Source organism: Panthera tigris, chromosome C1 (assembly GCF_018350195.1).
Source record: "Panthera tigris isolate Pti1 chromosome C1, P.tigris_Pti1_mat1.1, whole genome shotgun sequence".
Taxonomy (NCBI): domain Eukaryota; kingdom Metazoa; phylum Chordata; class Mammalia; order Carnivora; family Felidae; genus Panthera; species Panthera tigris.
In genome coordinates, this window is record NC_056667.1 from 137514975 (window position 1) to 137540658 (window position 25684).

At 35.6% G+C, this 25684-nt stretch overlaps 1 long non-coding RNA gene and 1 pseudogene across 1 annotated transcript; one reads left to right on the forward strand and one right to left on the reverse strand.

Moving 5' to 3' along the window:
- The first annotated feature begins 6863 nt into the window (after nt 1–6863).
- Nucleotides 6864–7386, forward strand: LOC107179282 (annotated as a pseudogene).
- A 1469-nt stretch (nt 7387–8855) lies between these two features.
- Nucleotides 8856–20125, reverse strand: LOC107179284. Its single transcript, XR_001509873.2, has 4 exons — nt 20041–20125; nt 17267–17354; nt 12371–12586; nt 8856–8895 (listed from the first exon to the last, which is right to left on the reverse strand). It is a non-coding gene; the product is annotated as an uncharacterized LOC107179284 (long non-coding RNA).
- Nucleotides 20126–25684: the final 5559 nt, after the last annotated feature.

Consider the following 25684-nt stretch of genomic DNA (forward strand, 5'->3'; position numbering starts at 1 on the left):
AAGTTTCTTATATAAAAATATGATTGATTGTTACAGTGACAGTAATTGCATTTTAGCAAAAGTAACCATTATAGTAATTTTCTTCAAGGAAGAGAAATCTAACTAACTAAAGTAGCTAGTTACTTCCTCATACATTAACTTTGAAATTTTTTAACATAAAAATACTTGATAAGGGAAGTACAAATTGAAGAACATAAAATGGCACGCAATATTTATAAAACTAGTTCCATTTGATGGTTTACAATTTTATGTAGCTGTTAATCACAAATTATGTGAAACGAAATAAAGGGGGAGACTACAATTTCTAAACAAGTTGGTCAATTAAAGTAAGGCCTCAACAGAAACCTTTTAAAAATGACTCTCAGATATCTCTTATGTTCACTTCTAAACTACAGAAAGTAATCATTTGTTTGTAACCAAGAAGATGTATTCATAGCATGCCCTGAGAAGATTGAATCAAATGAATACATGGAGATACTACGATTACAAAGAAAAAGGAAAAAACAACAATTATACATGTGCATTGACAGGATAATGCTGCATATAGTAACAACTCGTACATGTTAAATCACAAATGAAACAGCATCAGCATTGAATTTCATGTATTCCATTGCACACCTGAATACTAATTAGCAACTAAAATAGGAAATGTGTGGTACTGCATGTATTGATAAGATCTCAGTTCTGTATTCTTCAGACACCAGCGATCTAACAGGAATTGCATACTAAGAAAAAACTACTTTAGCATTTTTACAGTTTCCTTTCTAAACTTTTTTCTTCCTTATTATTGAAAGCAATATACTAATTCCAAAATCAATCAAAGGTAACTGAAATGTTGGCTAAATCTGGAAATGCATTTTCTAATATTTATTGTTAACGATGTACAGACAGTAACTTCCAGGAGGAGTACAAAGCAGAAGCCTCAAATTCAGGATGCAAATAGATGAACAGTATTCAAGGTAACCTAAATCAATGGAGCCAACTCAAATTTTTCATTTTTAAGGGGCCACAGAGGACACTGGTACTTTGTTTCTGCCCCTCCTTAGCCCTGTATTGAAATGGCCCCTGTAACTGCAAAAGAAAGATTTATTTTGAAGGCCGAGACAGAGGAAAAGGAGTTTAAACTTCATGACTTTTCCCTGGCTGCCTCTATTCATCTCTCTCCCCATTTCCATTCCTTTGCTCGCCTCTATATTTAAATTGGCCCTTGCACTACCATTTGATTTATCCTGGAGTTACTCTTATAGAAGAAAATTTCAGTCACAAAGCCATATTTCTTTGAGTGAATACTTTCCTTTATTTTTCCACTATCCCCCATAGATTACATATCCTCTCCTGTTTGTTTGTGCCATTTTGCCCATCAATAGCATCTATAATACAAGTTAGTTTTTGTTATGTATGGCAAGGAATGCAGTGGGGGAAATTGCAGATGTGTGTGTGTGTGTGTGTGTGTGTACATGCTTGCCTGCACGTGTGCATGTGTGTCTGTTTGATTTTAGGTTGTATTCTAAAATAAGGATTCAGTATAAAATTGATGATAGTAGTCTTTCAGCAAAATCCTATTTCCTTGAAGCTTGGCTGGCGTTTCATTTACTAACAGAACACAAACATAAAAGGTAATTACAAAATAATTACACTAGCAGACATCAAAATAAAATGTTTCGGAGAAAAGGACCTGATAAATATCTGCTAAGAAAGTCACAGGGACCGTATCAATTAGGATGCTTCTAGTTATAAACAACAGAACACCCAACCCAAACTTGCATAAACAATAAAGAGAATTTATTGGCTCATGTAACTAACAGTCCAGAGGATGGGAGAGACTCAGGTGCAAATGACCAAAGCTACAGATGATTTGGCTGCAGTTAGTTGTCTCAGTTCTTCCCTTCTTTGATTATTGGCTCTGTCCTGAAACTAATTTCTTTCCAGGTTGCACAATTTTAGCTCACAGCAACCAGGGTCACCTTCTTTCCCACTCACATCTCCCAAGAGGGAGTGTGTTCTTCCCCACCCAGAAAATGAAAGTCCTGAGCCTTATTCTGATTGATCCAATTTGGGCCACTCTTGAATCATCTGTAGTAGCAGGAAGGCAAGATGTATTAGTTTAAACCAACAAAGGCATATGTTTAGCACAAGCTGACATAACTCCATAGTTTTTTTTAAATATTGAAATGCTTCTAAACCAGATGATAAGTAGCCCATGCTCTGTGTCCCCCTACATGTTCCTCACTGCACAGCAATCTATCCTGGAATCCTCCTGACCTACCTTTATCCAGCAACTAAAAGTTAACATCTACAAAGGAAGGATCCATTTGGTCCCTGCTCCGGCAATGCAGCAGGCATCTCTTCTGTTTAGATGGATCAACCCTGATGTGAAACATTTTGACTATAACCTCAGCCTATAGCTGAGGGCATTATCAACCCCACTATATTAGTTTCCTAGGGCTTCCGTGACAAAGTACCACAAAGTGAGTGCCTTAGAACAATAAAAACTCATTCTCTTATATTTCTGGAATCAAGGTGTTGGCTGAGCCATGTTCCCTCCAGAGTCTATAGGGAAGGATCTCTCCTTGCCTCTTGTAACTTCTGGTAGTTGCCGGCCATCCTTGGTGTTCCTTGGTTTATGGTAACATAATTCCAATCTTGGCCCTCATCTTCCCATGATGATCGTCCATGTGTCCATGTCTAAATGTCCCTCTTCTTATAAGGATGCCAGTCACTGGATGAAGGCCCACCTCAATCCAGCATGACTTCATCTTAACTTGATTGTATTAACAAAGACCCTATTTCCAAGTAAGGACACATTCACAGGTTCCAAGTGAACATGAATTTGGGGGGACACTATTCAGCACAGTACACTCTTCTAAGCGGGATGGCTGTTATGTGATGGGAAAGTGGCAAAGTGATACTGGGGAAGTTCCTACAATGCCCACTAGATGCTGGGCCCTCTGGGCCTCAACTCTCTTCATTTACCTGTTACAATCAACAGCTGCATAGTTGACCAGGCATTTCAGATTTTATTTGCATCTTCTGAGCTGGATCCTAGTCTGTTAACCTCATTTTTAACTCTAAGGCTTAAGTCCATGGATTTCAAAAAGTAGTTTGGGGAAGGGATCTGACAGAGAGTCCTTAAATATATATGCCAGTCCAAGCATTATCAGTAGAGTGACTAAGCAATATATTTCAGCTAAGCAAGTACTATTGTTTTTCAAATATACATAGCTGTGATTAATTAAATAAAAATCCATTTAAAATCTTCCTGTATTTATAACGCCTCTTTGTCATTATGTATGTTCTCTATCAACGATAATAAAGGACAACTATCATTGCAAGTTAGCACACTAGCCTCTATTAGAAGGGCCATGCATAAACTGGGATACAAGTCTGTCTGCTGTCACAAAGGCCAAAAGAACAATAGCTCAAAGAAATAGCCATTGATTTCTTTCTCATACAAGAGCTGGAGTACAAGCAGTTGAGGGGTCATATGGCAGGTCTTCAGTCTTGAGGACCTAGGCACTTTCTACACTGTCATTCTGCCTTTCTCAAGACAGGGCTTTCATCCCCAGTCTAAAATGGCTTTTGTAGCCCTTGCTAGTGTGGCTGGATTCTACTTACGTATCATTGGCCAGATCCTAAAATATATGGCCAAACATGGCAGTAAGAGTAGCTGGGAAATGTAGTCTTTATCTAGCCAGCCATGTGCTCAGCTAAATGTTGAGAATTCTAATACTAAAGAAAGAAGGAGCAAATCGATATTAGGGGAGAGTTAGCCCTCCTTAACAAGAGCTACATGCTTGTGGGAGAAAATAATGGATATTTGCAAGTGATATGTATATTCCTAATAGATTATTAAGTTTGTTCTAAGATAATTTTCAAGATAAGTGTACACATCCTTAACATTATAATTTTGTGATGTTTTCTTTAGCCTCTACCTCATCTTACTAACTGTACTTACATAGTTGGACTAAATATGTTCATTAGATGTCTATGGTAAGAAGGTTTTAAAGTCATAAGGAGAATGGTTGTAAATATTGGAGTCAACAAGAAACGTATGGAAGGGGGAAAATGACAATTTCCAGAGTGACTATTTTGCTTGCATGAGACTTTTAACCCCCTGTATCTGGTAACAAGTTATCCAATTACAACTAATAGGAAGAAAAGTTAAGCTAGGGTATCAATATTGAAGATATAAACTATCTGCACAGTGCACAGCCAACCAAGATCTTGTTTACTTAAAACCTGGTACCCAGTTTAAAAGCAGATTCTTCTTAAATAGGAAGAGGCAAGTCAAGGTCTTTATAAATATTGAACAACAAATTTGGGCAGAACTTTGCCAAAACAAAACAAACAAAACAATAATGTCCCCCTCCCAAAAAAAAAAGGAAGGGGAAAAAAGGTGAATGACTTTTTTTAAAAAAAAGAATTAACATTGGAGATTGGAAGTATACTATTCAAGTTACAATTGTTCAAAGGTCTTCCGATGCTGAAATTCTCACAATTCTTTGACTTTTCGCAAAGTCTTATTATAAACTTTTTTATGGAGACACGGGTACTGAATGGCCTCAGTGTGTCCTTTGGATCCATTTCCCATCCCTCCCCACCTGATCTGTACCCTAAGCGGCTGATTTGTATGGAACACATCACTAGACTTGTTTGCCCTTTAGTTTTTGCTGAAACTTGCTAATGAGAGGCTCCAACAGGATATCAGACAATGGAAGGACATTGAATTTGGGTATTTATTCCCCTACTTCTCTCCAAGCCACATTACAGGTTGGCAGTGCCTGTGGTCCTTCACTGAAGACCACAGCCCCTGTCAGCTTGTCCTGTCCTATAATTACAACCATAGTTGCCTTGCCTGTTCCCTGGACCTACAGAATCTAGCCTGGCCCTTCCTATTGATTTAACCCTGCTTATAATTTTATAAATAGTTCATTAATTATATTCTCCTAAATTGCTCTTTTTGGGTGAGCCATCTGTTCTTATGATCCTGAGTGATACAATAAAGAAGAAATGACTCATTCATCAAAAACTAGTCCTACTAATCCAGTGGCTAATGGGCCTGTCTCAATTTTGAAATTCTCTCCTTTCTACAAATCCATGCTCTCTCCTTCCTAAATTTGGATCAAGGCTCACCTCTTTCACGAACCATTTCTAAACTAACCACATGGCTTTTCTTCTTAAAAACACTGGCTATCACTTCCCAGCTCTGCCTATTACTCCACTTACCTACATTTGACACATTTATAAGCCATGTCTAAATTTACTGATGCTAGCTCTATACTATTTTTTTAGAGGTTTTAGTGTCCCCAATGTGGAGATGACTTTGTCTACTTTCTGTACAAATTCTGAACATTTCTAGAGTTCTATGCTTCTTAAGCAACAGATACTCAATATTTGTTACGTCTGGGAAGCAAATACCCCACTTTCTTAGGGTTTGAATTGGGAAGTAAGGTGAATATAAATTTCCTCAAAATGTACTCCTCTACAACTTTCACTGTGAGCAACAAATCAGACAGTTTCTCCTCATCTCCAGCACCTCTTAATGCAAGAGGGACCCAGGATTTAGTCTCTTGTGTGTGTATCCATCCTCTTTCCCTGGTAGTTCCCAGCCAGTCTCATGACTTTGTAGGTCTAGTGAACCTTTCTACTTTTAAGTCTAGTAGACATTTTTAATCTCAAAATTAACATATCCAAATCCAAACTTTGGATCGCCATCTTCACCCCAACTCCAAATAATTGTTCATGTTCCAGTCTTGTTCTCTCAGAAACTCCAGTTTCTTGGGCCCAAAACTTTGGAGCCATCTTTTACTCACCTCTTTTTTTCCCACACCTTACAAAAATCCTTCAAAAAGTTATGTCAGCCCTATATGCAAAATATATCCAGATTCCAGTCACTTCTCACCACTTCCTTTGCTGCCTACTATTCTGGTCCAGGCCATTACAATTCACTAAAGAAGCCTCGTCACTGGTTTCCCCAGCCTAGGCCCTCATCCATCTAATAGTCTTCTCTTAGTAGAGCAGCCTGAGTGCTTCTTTTTTAAATATTAGTCACATCATGTCATTTCTCTGTTCAAACCCCCTCTCATGGCTCCACTTTTATTCAGAGTGACACCCAAAGTTCTCACATGTAGCCTATAGGGTCCCACATGATTCAGCTTCTGCTGTCTGTCTAGGTACATGTCCTACTGCATTCCAGATACACTGGCCTCCCTGTTTCAGGATAACATACCTGCCACCCCCTCTTCCCTTAGGTATCCACAAAACTCACTCTCCCACCTCCTTCAAGTCTCTGCTCAAGCATTACCTGCTCAGGGTGCAGCCTGAGCTGCACCTCTCTCTGATATGACTTAAAACATGCCTCTTTAAACTTAAAACAACAACAACAACAACAGTAAAAGAAAAGATGAAATCAAACATTCATTTAAAAGGGGGAAACTAGGAGCACCTGGGTAGCTCAGTCAGTTGAGCATCTGACTCTTGATTCTGGCTCATGTCATGATCTTATGGTTAGTAAGATGGAGCCCTGCATTGGGCTCTACTGCTTGGGATTCTCTCTCTCCCCTTCTCTCTGCCCCTCCCCTGCTTGCACTCTCTCTCACTCTCAAAATAAATAAAATAAACTTAAAAGAATTAAAAAAAAATAAAAGAGGGTGCCTAATGCCTAACTAGGATTCCACATGTGTAAAACTATACATCCTAGCTTTTAAAAGAAAAACACTGACTAGGCCAGGAAAAAGGCTGAGCAGAGATTAGAAAGTCAGAACCATACACTTGAGCAGACCAAGAGATTATATTAGAGAAACTGCTCTAAAAACCATCTTCTTTTCTCTTTTATGGCCATTGCTGAAGCAACAGCAGCCAAAATGAAATTCAATCCCTTTGTGACTTCTAACCAGAGCAAGAACCATAAAAGACATTTCAATACACCTTCCCACAGTTGCAGGAAGATTGTGTCTTTCCCTCTTTCCAAAGAGCTGAGACAGAAGTACAATGTTCCATCCATGTCCATCTGAAAGGATGAAACAGTTCAGGTTGTATGAGGACATAACAAAGGTCAGCAAGTTGGCAAAGTAGTCCAAGTTTATAGAAAGAAATGTGTCATCTACATCAAACATGTGCAACAGAACCCAATGACACAACTGTCCAAGTGGGCAGCACCAGCCCTAAAAGGTGATCACCACTAGGCTAAAACAGGACAAACACAGCAAAAAGATCTTTGAATGTAAAGCGAAATCTTGTCAAGTGGGAGAGGAAAAGGGTAAATATAAGGCAAAACAGTTGAGAAGATGCAGAAATAAGGTAACCTTATATACAATCTTCATAATACCAACTGCTCAAATGAACAACAGTAACAACAACAACAACTCCCCAACCCTATTCCTGTGATCCACCAGCTGCCCCACACTCCTACTGCACAAAAGGATGGGAGATTGTTTCAAGTTCCTGCTTATTGATTTGATATCAATTAGCATCAGCAAACTGAGATAATCAAATAATTCCAGAAATAAAATTAGGGCCCTTAGTATTAAAAAATTCTCCTATCTTGGTCAATTAGAAAATAGGAGAAGAGTGCCTTCCTTTGCTCTTTTGTTGGTCAATGAAAAAACCTGGGATTGGTTCTGCCCCTTCTTCTCTGAGTCTTCTTTCTTTGAAAGAGGTACAATGTTTGAAAAGCCCTATGTTTTAAAATAACCCAGAGAAGAAAGTGAAAGAGTGTAAATGTCATAGTACACCCCAGACACAACGAAATGTTCTTGGGAAGCGTTCACAAGTAAGTATCTGAAACTTTTCAAAATAAAAAACGAGGTTACGTGAATGACTTTTGAATATTGAAACTTCAAGTATGTTAACAAATCAGAAAGTCTATAAAACAAGACAACACCCTTTCTAACATCCCCTAAGGTCTCTATCATATAAACAGAGGTTCCAAAGGGGGCATTTACATAAGTAATCCACATTTGGAGCCAACACAAACCTCCTACTGATGAGAATATTCTAATTGTCAACATCTCTCAACGCAGTCCTTAAGATTTGAATACCTCACATTATTTGATTATAAGTTTCACTGGTTTTACACCAGAATTAATGTCTCAGAGAAAACTAAAATTTATATAAAACTTTAGGATTTTAAAAGCATTTTATAACTTGGCTTTATTAAAGAGAATTTTGTAGAAGAGAGGTAAAATGTTGAGATTCAACCATACCAGAAAGAAGGCAATGAAGTTGAATTTACTAGACCAAATCAGGATTTCAGTACCCACAGGTACATATGTACATGTTCACAATCTTTGGTTTTTCTCTTATACATCATTGGTGTTCATTGACATACTTCCCAATAGATATGTTTACATTTTTCCTAGTAGTTGGAAATATGGCACAACTTGTGAGGTCTTCAAATGAGAAGATTCTTCAACATACCACATTGTATCTGACCGTGGCTAGCTCAGTACTAAGACTTGGGTGACAGCTGTGGCTCCTCAGAAACTAGCACTAAAGGGTGCTAATACCTTAGGAAGTGCTTAAAGAAGATGTAAAGTTGTCTCTATCTAATCTGAGGTTGAGAACTGCGTATAGAAAAAAGGCTAACAGAAATTCAGCAACCAGACATCTGTGTCTCCTAGTAAAAGACAGTTGGATAAGTCCTCTAAAAGACAGCAAGTTATTATTCATAAGTCAAACATTTGGGGGCCCCTAGGTGGCTCAGTTGGTTGAGCATCTGATTCTTGGTTCTGGCTCAGGTCATGATCCCAGAGTCGTGGGACTGAGCGCCGTTGGGCTCTGTGCTAGTCTCCGAGCTGAACGTGGCGCCTGCTTCAGATTCATTCACTCTCTCCTCTCTCTCTCTCTCTCTCTTTCTCTTCCTCCTTCTGCCACTCTCCCCCACTTGCATGCTGTCTGTAAAATAAAAAATAAAATAAAGTCAAACATTTCTTCTCCATTTGCAAGAGAAAAATATATTCTTTCATCAAAATCTAGTATATGTTATTTTTAAAAATTATATGCCTATCATTGAATGGCTGAGTTCACCTACATATTTGAGCTAACATATCAAACAAAGAAAACAGGCTTGGCTGCAAAGTCAATGAAAGTCAAATAAAAAGCCAAACTAAACAGATGAGACACCATGCCCTGAAGATCAACAAAGAAGATCATTGTTAGGTGAGGAGGGTTTAACAACCAGCAAGGAGGATTTGCTGTGCCCATCATAAACACAAAGCAACTCATTTAAGCTACTTAAATATAAATCCCACTTCAGGACTGATGGGTAGTTGCTTGCATACACAACTGGATTTTTTCTTTATGATACTGTATTAGAGTTAAACTCCATGAGCCTTATATGAATATCTTAGAAGTATTTTTGAAATGTTTGGTAATAACAATAGTGGTAACAGATTGGTAGCTTTGTATCAGTAATTTTTAAAAATAGAGTGCTCTCGTGGCATGCCTGGGTGGGTCAGTCAGTTGAACATCCGACTTGATTTTGGTTCAGGTCATACTCCCAAGGTCATGGGATTGAGCCCTATGTCAGGCTCCATGCTGAGCGTGGAGCCTGCTTAAGATTCTCTCCCTCTCTGTCTCTCCCTCTGCCCATCCCTGCTCATGCGCACATGTCCTCACTTTCTCTAAAATAAATAAAAATTTAAAAATTTGTTTAAATAAATAAATAGATAAAATAAAATAGAGTGCTCTCTATAAATATAAGTGTGAGGGCAATTATGATGACTAGGATTAAGATCATAATGAATTATTTGTTTTAAAACAATCATCATTCCAATACATCCCTTCTAAAATGATACTATAGTTTTTGAACACTGAGCATTACCTAGTCTGGTCTAGAGTACCCAAGAGTCCATAATGTATCTATATTTGTCCTTTCTGAGATTGTATCAGCATCCATTATGAATCTTCCTGCAAGGTATTATAATTATATACCTGGAAAACTCATGAGACTCAACTAGAAAAGCTATTTAGCAAAGTAGTGGGGCACAAAATTAATATACAAAATAAAAACAACAAACAGTATAAATATATAATGGAAGAAAGTACTCATTTTAAAAAGAAAAGAAGATTAAAGGCAGGGGAATAAACTTAATAAGAAGTGTTAAAATCCTACTGGAGGACACACAAGAAATTCTGTACAGAGTGAAGATGTATCTAGTTGGTAGAGTTAACATTAAAAAATGTCAATTCTTTCTGAGTTCATTTATAATTTCAACAAGAGCACAAAAAGCAAAATATTGACAGTGAGTTTTTTGAAACTAGGCAAAGTGATCATGACGTTTTATGGAAAAATTATCAAAAATGGGAAGGAAAACTGGGGGAGGGAAAGGGCAATGAGGGGAAATTATCAAATGTCTTACAAAAACATAAGCATAAAACCTGAACACATCACAGTGGTATTAGTTCATCATTAGACAAACTGACCAATATAATATTATACAAAGCCCAGGAATAATTCCAAATGCATACTACAATTCACCACATGAAAAAGATAGCATTTCAAATCAGTGGAGAAAAGATAAACACTTCAATAAATGGTGATAGAATATCTGAAGAAAAGATGTTGGACTCATACGTCATACCATACTCTAGCAAGGTAGCAGAACCAGGATAAATTTCAAACGAATTGAAGATATACATACAAAATAATGAAAGCATGTGAGTATTAGAAGAAAGCACAGGAAGTTCCTTTCTAACATTTCAGTGGAGAAGGTTTTTTCTGACTCAAACTCTAGAATCCATAAAATAAAATAAAATAAATTAAATTAAAATAAAATAAAATAAAATAAATTTAACAACATATGAAACTATAAACAAAGTCAAAAGATAAATGACACAATGAGAAACTTATGTCATAGACAAATACCAACCTCCCTAACATATGAAGAGCTACTAGAAACCAATAAAAGACTAATCACATACTAGAAAAATAGGAATACACATAAAGATATGTCACATGACATATATGTCATAGAAAAAATAGAAATGGCTTATAAACATAAACAGATGATCAAGTACACTAGTAATAAGAGAAATAAATGTTAAAACTACACTGATATATCAGCTTCCAGTTTGGTAATGGTCTAAGAGCTTGATAACACATTTTGTTGTTTTTAGGAAGACAGCCCTCCTCATACATTAGGGAGAATTGAAAGTGGCACAACTCTGATGGAAAGACATTTTCAAGGTTTATTAAAACTGCACATACATCACACTTTCAGGAATTTATCCTGCAGATATACTTGCCCACATGTGAAATGACATTATGTGTAATGTTATCTAGGTCAGTATTGCTTGAAATATAAAACTGGAAACACCTCACATGCCCATCAATAGGAGACTAGTTAAAAAGTTCTTGAACATTTACAGAGTGAAGTACTTACACAGTGGTTTAAAAAACTGAGGAAGGGGCGCCTGGGTGGCTCGGTCGGTTGAGCGGCCGACTTCAGCTCAGGTCATGATCTCGCGGTCCGTGAGTTCAAGCCCCGCGTCGGGCTCTGTGCTGACAGCTCAGAGCCTGGAGCCTGTTTCAGATTCTGTGTCTCCCTCTCTCTCTGACCCTCCCCCGTTCATGCTCTGTCTCTCTCTGTCTCAAAAATAAATAAATGTTAAAAAAAAAAATTTTAAAAAAAAAATAAAAAACTGAGGAAGCTCTCTGGTATTGATCATTAAGATGTATATTTAAATGTGAAAAAAATGATATAAGCCAGTGTATATTATGTGCTATTTTTTATAAAAAGAGGAAGAATACAACTATATATTGATATTTTCTGGTCAATTCATAAAGAAATCTGTTAAGAATAATCTGTCAAGAATATATAAGAATTAATTATGGCTGTGTGTGTGTGTGGAAAAGAGAGCTGTGTAAACGGTGGACAGAACAAGAGGACAAGTTTTCACTATATGCCTTTTTACATTTTTTGAAAATTTTGCACTATGTGAATATACGACATTTTAGTGTGTGGGGTGGGGATGGGGGGGGAAGACCGTGCTTGCCAGGAGGAGCTGTTCCTTTACAGCCCTAGTCACCAGCAAGTCACTTGCTGCTGGGGAGAGTGGGAAGTCAATTAAGACTAGCTTTTTCATTGCCAAAGAATCCTTTCTATTAAAAAGTACACATGAAAGCCACACTTTGGAAAAAGAACCAAGAAAAATACTTTTTTGTTTTTTTACTTTTTTTGTTGTTTTTTTGAAGATAAAAGGAATTTGGCCCAAAACAGTGGGTCCTTCTTTAAGTCTCTTCTTTGTAACCCTTTTTAAGCACACACAAACACACCATTCAGCATTGTCCTTGTCATAGTACATTTGTCTGCTCTAACAAAATATCACAGATTGGGTGGCTTATAAACAACAGAAATTTATTTCTCACAGTTCTGGAGGATGGAAGTCTGAGCTCAGAGTGCCAGCAGGGTTGGTGAGGACCGTCTTCCATGTCTCAGACTTCCGATTGTATCCTCACATGCTGGAAGAAGCTAGGGAACTCTCTGGAACCTCTTGTAGGCTGAATTTTTCTCTACTTTTGTTGATTTTGCCATTAATCTTTGAAATCCCTCAATTTTGTCCACAAAATTGTTTTAGTACAAGTCTGTCAAATGAAAAGTAGAGTGGAAGGATTATCTTTCAAAATAAATTTTTGGGAATTTCTTTGAAGTTAAACCTCACCTTGTATTTGTCATCTCTGATTTTACACTTTGTTTTCAGACTAACATTTTATCAACTTTCAAGTCATTTCTCTCGCCATTCCAGGATATTAGCAAACCACTTAATTCAGTTCCCTGTGAGTCTGACAATATGCTCTGAAATTTTTATCCAGGACATCAATAAAGATATGAAGAAAATTATCCTCATAGCATGTTTCCACTAATTGTCACTTGATTCACCTCATCTAGAAACACAACCATGGCTAACTACTCTTTGTTGTAACTTTGTCAAAGTGTTTGATTATCCAGAAGTGATATAAACCAGACCTCACTGTTATAGTTGTTTGAAGGCTTCTTCTCCTCTTCTTGTAGATGCTGCAGATATCCCCAGGCCCAACCTGCCTGGATTGAAACTGATTCAATTTTGTCCAGAGGTTCACCAAAGAATACAACGTAGGATAATCATTACAACACTAGCGTGGTGAAAGAAAAGTAACTTCAATAGTCTAGAATCCCCTTTAGCCATTGAGAATTTATAAGACATTTTATGTCATAACTTGCCTTATATGGTAAAGATAATACAAAAGAGATACTGCTGGAATTAGAAGAACTATATTCAGTTTGTTCGTTTTTCTTTTTCTACCCCTAACTTTTTTTTTTTTTTTAACTGTGTTTAATTTGGTTTCAGGACTAGATTTAGAATAAAGAGCAGATTGGTCATGGGGAATAATAATTCATGAGAAAGCAATATTAATACAATATAGTTACCAAAAACATTTCTTCTAAAAATAACCAGCTGAACGGCTCAGTTGGTTAAGCATCTAACTTGGGCTCAGATCATGATCTTATGGTTTCTGAGTTTGAGCCCCACATGGGGCTCTCTGCTGTCAGTCTGCTTTAGATCCTCTGTTTCCCTCTCTCTCTGACCCTCCCCCACTCACACACATACACTCGCTCTCTCTCAAAAATAAATAAACATTTACAAAATAAATTTAAAAAATTAAAAATAACAAACATAAGCAGACTATGACAATTGTAGAAGTTGGGTGATGGATACCCGAGAGTTCAATATAATATTCCTCTACTTTGGTATATTTCAAACATGTTCCATAACAAAATATTAAAATAAGTAGACATTAAAGTATATTCTTAGTCTCTTTTGCTGTGGTGCATTTTATCAGATAGCCTCTAAATTACTCTTGGCCTCATCCCCCAAATTGGATCTATGTCCAGAGACAGAGATGAAAGTATAATTGAAGAAAATGTACTATTATTTTACTGTATTTATTTATTTTTTAAGTTTTTTTTTAATGCTCATTTATTTTTGAGAGAGACAGAGTGTGAGCAGGTGAGGGGCAGGGAGAGAAGGAGACACAGAATCTGAAGCAGGCTCCAAGCACAGAGCCCCACACCAGGCTCAAACTCACAAAATGAGAGATGACCTGAGCTGAAATTGGACGTTTAACCGACTGAGCCACCCAGGCGCCCCAATTTTACTGTATTTAATAATATGATTAGAAAAGTAGAGAGATAGCAAAGTGATGGTATCCCTGAATGCTGGAAGAGAGGGCTACTGAGGTGGGTCGACGAACTTGTTTATATGTTTAGAGGGGACCTGGTGTGGATTAGACAAGGCTCTACAAGGAAATAAGGTTTTCAAGGAACTGTGGGTCTGGATGGTAAAAAAGAACATGAGAAAAGAAGGGAAAGAACAAACGTAGGAACAGCTGATAATGAAAAGCTGAACTCAGGCAATCTCTGCATATATCACATACCCAGAATAAAGGAAAGAAGGTTGATCATGGGATTTCTGTGGGTTCAATCCCAAAGACCTCACACAAGGTTAATACTCAGATGCCTACAAGAACGGTAGCTTTAGCCCAAAACTGATCCAGCCAGAAAAAGGCCCTGCCTTCAATGATAAAGTTTTCTAAAAAAAAAAAAAAAAAAAAAGGTGGGGGCGCTTATCTGCCCTCGGCTTGAGGATGGAAGCAGTCTGAACTAGGAAGAAAGGCAGTGATTTTGATGGTTTGGACTCAAGGAGAGAGCATCAAATGAAAAGAACTGAGCTGGCTTAGGAGAGAAGGGTTACTGTTTTCAGGCTGTTCTGAGTTGATGAAGCAATGTACCCCAGTAACTCACGTCATCCATCTATAGCTTTTCCTGAAGCCCAAGAGGAAAGTAATATTAGTTGTGGGACTGAACAGATTCCGTGTACTGTATCTTGGTTGGATATAAGGGGAAAGGTGTGCTCCAAGGAGGTAAAAAGGGTATGACGCTGTAGAGAGATATGTGAAAGAAAAATCGCCCCTCTCTCCCCCTTGAGTCTTCAAGTGGTTGAGAAGTTAAGTTTTTTGCTCAAGATGAGGGGCAGAGAAAATCCAACTAAAGTTGCTTTCTGTTTGGGATCTGGAGTGGCATTTCATCAGCTATTTAGAACTTAATTGCAAAAGAATAAATAAATATTCCAAGCCCCTTATTCTCTTTATAAATGGCACTTTCTCACTTGTGTGCTATTCTTCATTTGCCTGAAAAGCAAATTAAGGCTTTCTACTAACTATTCACAAATACATAGCAGCTTTGTGGGCCCTGCTTTATTTATTATTCTCATTTGTGATCCCAGGATTTATGTTGAGAGTATACTTATTAAACTAGCTAAAGATGCAAAGTTAGCTGGCATGCCTATTACTTAAGAAAACACATCTTCACAAATCAAATATCTTTAATTCAGGGAACAATTGCAGATTAAATCACCTAAGTAAAAGAAATAGATGTTAGAAATTTACATAAACATGGCAGAATATTATATAGTAATCATGATATATCAAAAACAATAAAAACAATAAAATCTTTGTATTAACATTGACCAGGTCTTAACCAGAGTACTGTTTTCTAGAATAAAGCTTCATAGCATAGATGAAATGACAAGACAAGGATATTTTCTGATAGGGAGAAGTTCAACAAATATGCAAATATTTAAGAAGTGATAGGAGGAAAGCTTAAATGAAGTAGGGAAATGATCACTAATGTGAAGATGGTTTTTAATATTCCTCAGATATTTAGAAAGGAATCATAGACTGTGATCAATCATTCTATATTTGAGTAGAAGTCACGGAAACAACAGGCTGCAGAATAGAAACTTAGTATAATAAGGGATGAGTTCCTATCATAAAAAGTATGTGATATCTAATGAGCGAGCATTATGAAATCTCTCAAAATATATGTTTAAATTAGATGATAAATACTCTTGTATCTCACAGAGACTCTTAAAAGAGGAAGTTCAGAATTCTGTCTGTTTCTAGAATCTTGGGATTATCTAGAGATTCAAGAATTAATATCATACTTTAAGAACTGATTTAAGAGAATTTTAGAGAGTTCTGAAACCATTGACACACATCTAATTTTTATAAGTTGGTGTCGAGCAACTCTGAAGACTGTAGGTGTGGTAAAGAAGCATAATAATCTAAGAGTCAGACACATAAGGTATCAATCCTCAGTCTATTATTCACAGATTTTGATTCTTCATCTGAGTGTACTCATTTGGAAAATGTAACACTTGACCTCCAACTTCAATAGCTATACAGATGACAAGATAATATATGTGAAAGCAGTTTAAGAATCATAGCGCTTTGTAGACATATATGCTTCTGTTAATTAGAAGAAACAATAATATTAGAAACAAATCATTCCTATGTCTCTATGGTACACATTTGACTCTCTTAACCACAAATATGAGAACTTTCACTCCTTACATAACACTCTGCGAGGGAATCTATATCCAAGAATTAAAAAAGGGACTGAGGTTAACCATTTACTTTTGTTTGTTTTTAAAGTGTTTTTTTTTTCAAAGAGTATACATTCATACCATAAAGTTCACATAGTGTATTGCTCAAAGAATTTTAGTAAATAAATTCACTCGTGTAACCACCATCCAGGTCAAGATATGGAACATTACCAACATCCTACAATATTTTCTCATGTTCTATTCCAGTTAACCATCCTAAAGATAACTAATATTCTCACTCTCATCACAACAGACTCATTTTAACTGTTTTGGGAAGGTCACATAAATAAAACTAAGCAATAGGTACTCTTTCTGTCTGGCTTCTTTGGCTCAATGTCATTTCTGGGAGATTCGTCAATGTGGTTGCATGAAACAGTAGTCATTACTTTTATTGCTGTATACTACTTTACTTCAACAAAATCTCAAAACCAAAGGCACTTCTGGAATGGCAGAGTAAAGACTTCTGATTTTCTTCTATAAAAGCAATAAGAACATTCATAAAAATTGTCAAAATTAACTTTTTCTGACTTCTAGAAATAAAGCAAAGACTTGCACAATCTAAAGAGCATTTATTCAAGAAAAATAACTGAATTTTGGTGAAAACAGCAAGCTTTGCAGCATTTTAACTTGCCCTGTTCTGGTTACCCTCTCCTCAGGTCTATCGTAACCTTGAAACCCAGGAGCCTTACACCATAGTAGCTATGAAAATCACCCAAGTAGACAATGAAGGGGAGAGAATGAATTTGGAGCTCCCAAAAAATCCCCAGTCAATTGTCACTATTTGACCCATCCAGCAACTCCCTGGAACAGCCGCCATTCATAATATTTGCCTTTATTTTACCTGAACTAGGGTTTGCTCGGTGAAGAGGGCTCTATCCCCAAGGCATTGTCCAAAACAGTGAGTGGTAATTGTTTAACATCACAGCTACCTAAAACAGAAAAAAACTTAAAAGGGAAATCTGGGGGTGCCTGGGTGGCTCAGTCAGTTGAGTGAGCTGAAGCTCAAGTCATGATCTCATGGTTTGTGAGTTCGACCCCACACTGGGCTTGCTGCTGTCAGCAGCGCAAGCCTGCTTCAGATCCTCTGTCACACTCTCTCTCTGCCCTTCCCTCGTTCTCTCTCTCTCTCAAAAATGAATACGTTTTTTTAAAGGGAAATCTGGGAATCAGATATGCACAGTGGGCTTTGAAAAGCTCCAAAATATTTCTAGGGATCTAGAAGGCCACACGGTGGTGTAGGGCTGTATGCATCTCTCAGAAAAAGTAAAAGGCCCTATTTCTCATTTCTAGCCCAACCTGAGACCCAGTGCAAACAGGAAGTGAAGGCTAAGGCAGACTTATAAGATGCCAGAGCACTGAAGGCATACCCAACACAAACACACAGAGTCTCTTGGCAAAATCTTGGACACTTATTGTTTCAAGACTTATGAAAAAGTCATCCTGCAATTATTAGCTGATCACTAAGCTCACCAAGCAGAGACATCAATATGTATATATATATATATATATATATATATATATATATAAAACAAAAAATAGTAATTTTACAGAATTAGTCTAGGAAAGTCACTAAAAACAACAACAACAACAAATAGCAACAACAATAACCCCTGTGGTATGAAGGTACCACATTATATTGCATAAAAATTTCAGTTTACAACAACAAAAAATAATTACAAGACTTGCTAAGACACAGGAAGTTATGGCCCATATACAGTGGAAAAAGCAGTTAATACATACTACCCCTGAGGAATCTTAGATGTTAAGCTTACTAGGCAAAGAATTAAAATCAGCTACTATAAACATGTTTAAAGAGCTAAAGGAAATCATAGCTAAGGAATTAAAGAGAAATATGAGAAAGATGACTTAGAGAATATCAGGGTGCCTGGGAGGATCAGTAGGTTAAACATTCGACTTTGGTTCAGGTCATGATGTCAGGTTTGTGAGTTCAAGCCCCACATCAGGCTCCGTGCTAACAGCTCAGGCTCTGGAGCCTGCTTCAAATTCTGTCTCTGTCTCTCTCTGCTCCTACCTTGTTCATGCTCTCTCTTTCTCTGTCAAAAATAAACATTAAAAAAATAGAATAAAGAATATCAACTATATATATACACACATATACATGTATACACATATATATACAATATATATATGTGTATACATGTATATGTATACATATTTATATATATAAATATAGTGCTCGCTTCAGCAGCACATATACTAAAATATATATATAAATATAAATATATATTTATATATAAGTATATAAATATATATTTATATATAAGTATATAAGTATGTATATAAATATATACATAAATAAATAAATTTTGAGCTGGCAAAAGTAGAATTAGCAAACTTGAATATAGGTCAATAGAGACTGTCCAGTCTGAGAAACAGAAAGATTTGGGGGCGGGGGGGGAAAGAACAGACCCTCACAGATTTGCAGAACATCATCAGAAGTACCAGTATATGCATAATGGGAGTCTCAGAAGAAAAGAGAAAGAAAGAGACAGAAGAATATTTGAAGAAACAGTGGACAGACATTTCTCAAATTTGATGAAAAACATTAATCTGTAGATCCAGGAAGTTCAACCAACTCAAAGTATGATGAACATAAAGAGATCCATTCTCTTGCATATATAAATGATAGTCACACTTCAAAAGACAAAGAGTAAAAATGCATTTTTGTTTGTAATGCTTTTCTTTTTTTATATGAATTAAAAGATACATGCATAAATTATAAAACTTTGTTAGTGGACATTAATACATAAGAATATAATTTATATGATAATAATAACACCAAAAATGGGGAGCAGAAAGGAACTAAAGCAAAGTTTTTGTATATTATTGTAATTAGGTTGGTATTAATCTGAAGTAGATTGTTTTAAGATAGCATGTTAATTGCAATCCCCATGGAAACCACTAAGAAAATTAACTCCAATAATATAATAGAAGAAACGACAAGAGAATTAAAATTGTACACTGGAAAATATCTAACACAGAAGAATGCAGTGATTGAGAAGGAAAAAACATAATACATAGAACACAAATAACAAAATCATAAAAGTCCTACCTTACCAGCAATTACATTAAATGTGAAAAGATTAAGCACTTGAATCAAAAGATGGAGATTGGCAAAATGTATTTTGAAAAAATGACCCAACTGTATGCTGGCTATAAAAGACACACATTTGACTTAAGAAGCAAAGAGTTTGAAAGTAAAAGAATGGGGAATAGTCTCTTTGGTTATTGTAACAGAGACCCAGTAACTAAAAGAGACTTAAAATAGGTATAATGGTATCAAACAAAATAGACTTTAAAACAAAACTGATGACTTGGGTCAAAGAAGGGCATTTTATAATAAAAAGTGGGTCAATTCATCAGGATGGCATATCAATTCTAAATACATATGCACCTAGCAGCAGAACTCCAAAGTATGCAAAGTAAAAGTTTACAGAATTGAATAAATGGACAATTAAAAAATAACAGTGAGACATCAATGCCCCATTTCTAATAATGGATAGAACATAAAGAGAGAAGACCAAGAAGAAAATATAAAAGTGTATCTCCAATATAAGCCAACTAGACCTAACAAACATCTATAGGACAGTTTACCTAACAGCAACAGAATTCACATTCTTCCCAAGTGCTCGTGGAATAATTCTCCAGGATAGGCCATATGTTAGACCATATAACAAGCTGCAATAAATGTAAAATAATCGAAATCAGACAATGTATGTTCTCCAACATCAATGGATTGATATTAAAAATCAATAACAGAAGGTAATCTTGTATGTCAAGTATACTTCACTAAATAAATACCAAAAAATTAACAGAAAATAATTTTGAGACATTTACAAATATGTGGAAATTAAACAACACTCTTCTAAACACCAAAGGGTGAAAAAAATCACAGGGGAAATTAGAATATATTTATTTTATAATCATGTACATATTTTAATATTGTGTTATTAGGTATATTTAAATTTGTTTATATTCCGGTTGATTCTTCATTATTCAGAAACACTGTTTTTCTATAGTAATACTTTTTGCTTTAAAGTTTGCTTTGCCTGATATGAGTACAATTACACCATTTTCCTTTGGTTATCATTTCACATTATATCTTTCATATTATTACTTCTAATCTTCAATAGTCCTTATATATAAGTCATATCTTTCATGAGCAGTATATGGTTGGTTATTGTTTCTCTGTCCACTTTGACTATCTTTGTCATTTAATTGGAATATTAATCCAAGTACTTAAGTGTAATTATTGATGTATTTAGGTTTAAATCTACCTTTTTTTACTATATATTTCCTATTGTATCATCTTCTTTTGGATTAATCAAGTGTTAATTATTCCATTTGCCCCATGTTAGCTTGTTAGTGATATATATATATATATATGTGTTAGCTTGTTAGTGATATATTTTTTTATTTTATTAGTCACCCTAAAATAAGAAATGCCAAGATTCATTCTTTGTTCATTGCATTCTACTTTAAGTTTGTGCTTTTATGACTTCTTGGATAATACTTTTAGTGTTGTCACGTATATTGATTCTATACTTATTTTAAGTCCCACAGTGATTTACTTACTATTATTTGCATTTATTTACCCTTCTCTCTGTTAATTTTTTTCCTGCAGTTCTGTGTTTAAACCTGAAAAAATCCCTTTAAGACTCTCTTTTAGTGTAGGTCTTCTAGAAACAAATTTTCTCTGCTTTTGTTTGCCTGAAAATGAATTTATTTCACATTCTTTTCTGCTGAGTATATTTGTAGGTATAGAATTCTTGGTTGGCAGTTTTGGTCTTTTCAGAACTTTAAGAATGTCATTCCATTGTCTTCTGGATTCCATGGTTTCTATTAAAAAGTCAGCTGAAGTCTTTGTTGCTTAAAAAGTTTTTCTCTGACTACTTTTGATATTTTCCTTTTATTGTTGTTTTTCAGATGCTTGATTATAATACTCTGGGTGTAGCTTCCTTGTATTTATCCTAAATACAGTTTGTGGAACTTTTTGAATTCATGACCTGCTATCTTTCATCAGTTTTGTAAAATTAGTTGCCAGTAGATTTGAAATGTTGCTTTTGTTCAATTTATGCTTTCCTATTCTTCTGGGACTCCAATTACTGGTATATCAAACTTTTAAAAAAACTTTTATTTATTTTGAGAGGGGCGAAGGGCAGAGAGACAGGGAGAGAGAATCCTAAGCTGACACTGACAGTGTGGAGCCCGACGTGGGACTCGAACTCATGACCCATGAGATCATGACCTGAGCTAAAATCAAGAGTTGGTTGCTTAACTAAATGAGTCACCCAGTCTCCCCTGTTATATCAGACTTTTAAATGTTGTTTCATATAACTCATATTTTCTCTCCTGTGGTTTTTATTCCTCTTAATCTTTATACGTAAACTTGAATATTTTATACTTCTCTCTTAGTTTACTTTTACTATTCTCTCTGATGTGCCTAATCTGTTACTAACTCATCTTTCAATTTGTTTTAGTTCTTGTAACTTTCGGTTCTAGCATTTCTGTTTGGTCCTGTTTTTTACGTGCTTGGCAATTTTTAAATTGGATGATAAACATCATGTGTGAAAAATTGCAAAGATTCTACAGGAAGTTATTTTTTATCCTGAAAGGATTTGATATGCTCCAGTCATATAACATATGGACTGAGCACATTACTCAAGTCAATGCTGGGTTTCAGATTTTGTTAGCCTTATTGATTTTCAGTTTGTTCTAACTCTTAAAATATAGCCTTTAATTTTTAAGAAGTAGCCTTCTTGGATTCTCTTCTGAAATCCTGAGGTGTTTACTTAGGCTCTAGCACCTTGGTGGTTTCTAAATTTTCATCTCTGTCTCCCAAGGTTTCCAAGGCTGTGAAAATCTCTGCTCGGCTATTTAACATCCAAGCTGTTCCTTTGCACTTAGTTTCTCTGCATTTTACCCTGCACAGTTTAGGAGTCAGCACATGCCTTGAGGGGACATTGTACATAAGTTCGGGCTTGCTCCTCTATGGTTTTCTCAATTCATGTATCTTAGTCTCTCAAGTCACAATCACCTTGGTAGCCTCAAACTACAGCATCTGTCTCCCTAACCCAGTGAGATTGCCATAAGCCCAGGCTGACACTTCTTCTTAGCTTCTATTACCCATGCCAAGAATCTGCCAATACACAAGTGAAAAGCTGAGGTGAATGTGGGGCTCAATTCATTACAGTTTTTTCCTCTCTGGGATCTTGGATTCCCTGGTACTGGCTTCCTTAGTTTTTCTCTGGTGACTCCAAATAGTTGTTGTATATATTATTTTTAAATGGTTGTTCTCAACAGGAGAGTTAAAATATTACAAGCTATTCTATCATAGCTAGAAGTGGAAGTTGAATCATTCACTTTTAATTTGCAATTTTCCATAATCTCTACTTTCAATATAGTCTTTCATTTGTGGTTTTAAAACTGCAGAGTTAAAACTGAGTCAGAAAAAGTATGTACCTGGGTGAACTTGAAATAAGAAAAATGAGTCAGGGAGGCATTTATTCAAATATTAAATAAAATCTGTACAATTGCTATTTTTCTATGGTTAGTCTAAATAACAAAGGGAAAATGGATTCCTGAATTATGTAGGTGTTAGTCTAATACTGCAAATTCAGCATTCTGTGTATTACAGGTGTAATGTCAGTATTGAACAACAAAATTAAAACACTCTATTGGTTTTATAAGTATAAAATATAGTGCCTTTCTGTAACATATATTTTGTATTACTTTTTGAATTCATAACATGTATTTTCTCTCTGCAGAAAGGTAAGTCCGACGCTTCAGTATGTAAGTTGTTTTTATTTTTTTTTGTTATTTTTTTTCAAGTGAAAGAAATAGGTCTCTTTACTATGTTGTGTAGGTCTTCTGGATGGGACATGCTCCATTTAGAGCTCGGTTTCCTGCTTGGAGGGACAATTAATATGCTTACTACTTGAGAAACAGCATGGCTCATTGGACTAAGCTTTGAGTCAGTAGTTTGGAGTTATAATCCTACTTCTACTACTGATTCAATTTATGTCCCTGGGCAAAACATTTAACCTCTGTATTTGTTCACCTAAAAAATGGGATAAAATGATCATTTATTTGAATGAGTAGGTAGTAATAACTAATTTTGAATATAAAGAAATGCGTACAATATATTTCGACCAGTTAAAATTACTACAAGTGTTCCTACAATTCAGTTCCCCCCAAAGCCTCAGTATTGCTTTGATTAAAATTCTTCTGATCTAAGTTAAAATGAAGCACAATAAAGTGCAGCTAAGTGTTTTAATTTGCATGCTTAAACAGATGGGAAAATCCAGTGTTGTTTAGCCTGAGAAAACAAAAATTTTTTAGAAATAAAGTGAAAAATAATTTTTCTTTACCCATTGTTTTTTTAATTGTAAAGAGTATTATTTGTCATACACATGTATTACTCTCTATTGCCTCAGTGCAAAAATTCACTTTTACACACAATAACAATAAACTTACATCCACTCTTTTCATTTTCTTATAATTCTCTAGAATGGAGTTGTAATAATAATTACTGTTAAATTTTATGATAATTTGATCTCAGCACAGATTTTTTTAAAAAATGCTCTCACCATATCATAAAAAGGAGCAAATATTCGGATAGTTCCTTTGCCTGGTACTTTACCTTACTTTGCATAATATACGCTTTTGAAAAAATGTAAAGATAATCTTTTTTTTTTTAATACAGAGAAATTTTCAAAATACTTGTATATAGGAAAGGTGCCATTGAAAGGAAGCCTTAAAAAGAATGCCTTTAAAAATTTAATAAATCACCCTCAATTTTTTTTCACAAATTTGAGTTTAATTTAAAATAGAGGACAATAAATTGACTTTCTTTACCATGTATCTCTTTATAACTATTTCTAGTGCACTGGTACTAGACTGAGACTCATTTTTTTTAATCTATGAAATGGCAATAATATCATCAAGGCTACCTATTTAACAAAGTTGTAATGAAAATCAAGTAAGTATGTATAACAAAACACTTTGAAAACCATTTGTCTTGTTGGAGAGAACATTGAGGAATGCTGTCATCTAATAGCCTCCAAGAAAGATCTCTGTATTCTTGAAGTCTTAATGTTTTTACTCCCTTGTCTAATATTTGTCACCATTCTAAGTAGTTTCCACCTCCTTAGAAATGACCCATTCAGCTCACTGGATGCTTTAACATCCAATTTTGAATCCACTGCCAGTCACAATTTTTTTCTATCACTGCATTGGTAACTCCCTGGCCACTGTCATCACAGACACAACTCCCCTCCAAAACCTTGAATTCTTATTCTTAGATAATAGTTCCTATCCTAGCTCACTTGCTTAAATATCAGCCAGAAGGCAATGAGTCCAAATGGTGTCAGCCTTCTAATCCATTGCTCCTGTCACAACTCTACCCACAACAGCCTCTTCTAGATTGCATTTTCTCCTGTCCAACTCAAATTCCATTATTCAGTGTTTCAATACAATTCCTATAACTTTCTTGTTTTTCTTTTACTCAAAAATCACTTACTTAACAAACCCAACCAAGGTAGAACTCAATCATCTGTATGACATCTTTCTCAGTTTTTATCTCATCTCTCTGGCTGTTACTTTTTCATCCCCTTTCCTGGCTCTTTATCTTCCATTTGCTAAATTTCTTCTCTCTGTCCCCTTTCTACTTAAACACTTTTATTCATTCCCATGGACTTAAATACCTTTTATGTGCTGATAATTCCTAAATTTGTATCTGTAGGATTGCCCGTTCCGTGAAACTTCAGTCACATCCAAATGCTTACTTACTTTACATCTCTATTCAGATGTCTTGAGGTCATCTCAGATTTAACATTTTCAAAATTGAGTTCTTTCATTATTCATCTCTCTGCTTCCTTTTCTATATCTCTCCCTCTAAATATTCACCATCTCAACCAATGACACTATCTCTGCTCCTTTGCTTAAGAAAAAAGTAGCAGTCATCCAATTCATCAGTAAATCCTGTTGATTCTTCTTCCAAATTATATCTTGAATCTGTCTGCTTCTTTCCATATTAGTTCATAGTACCATAATCTCTTGCCTGACTTACTGTGACACCTTTCTCACTGGTCTCTGCTTTCTTTGGTAATTTCTTACAACCTGTTCTCCATATAAGAGCAAGAATAATCTTTAAAGACCTAAGCTAGAACTCCCTTAACTTAAAACTGTCCAATGGCTTGATGCTTCACATTGAATAAAATCCAAGGACTTTACTTCT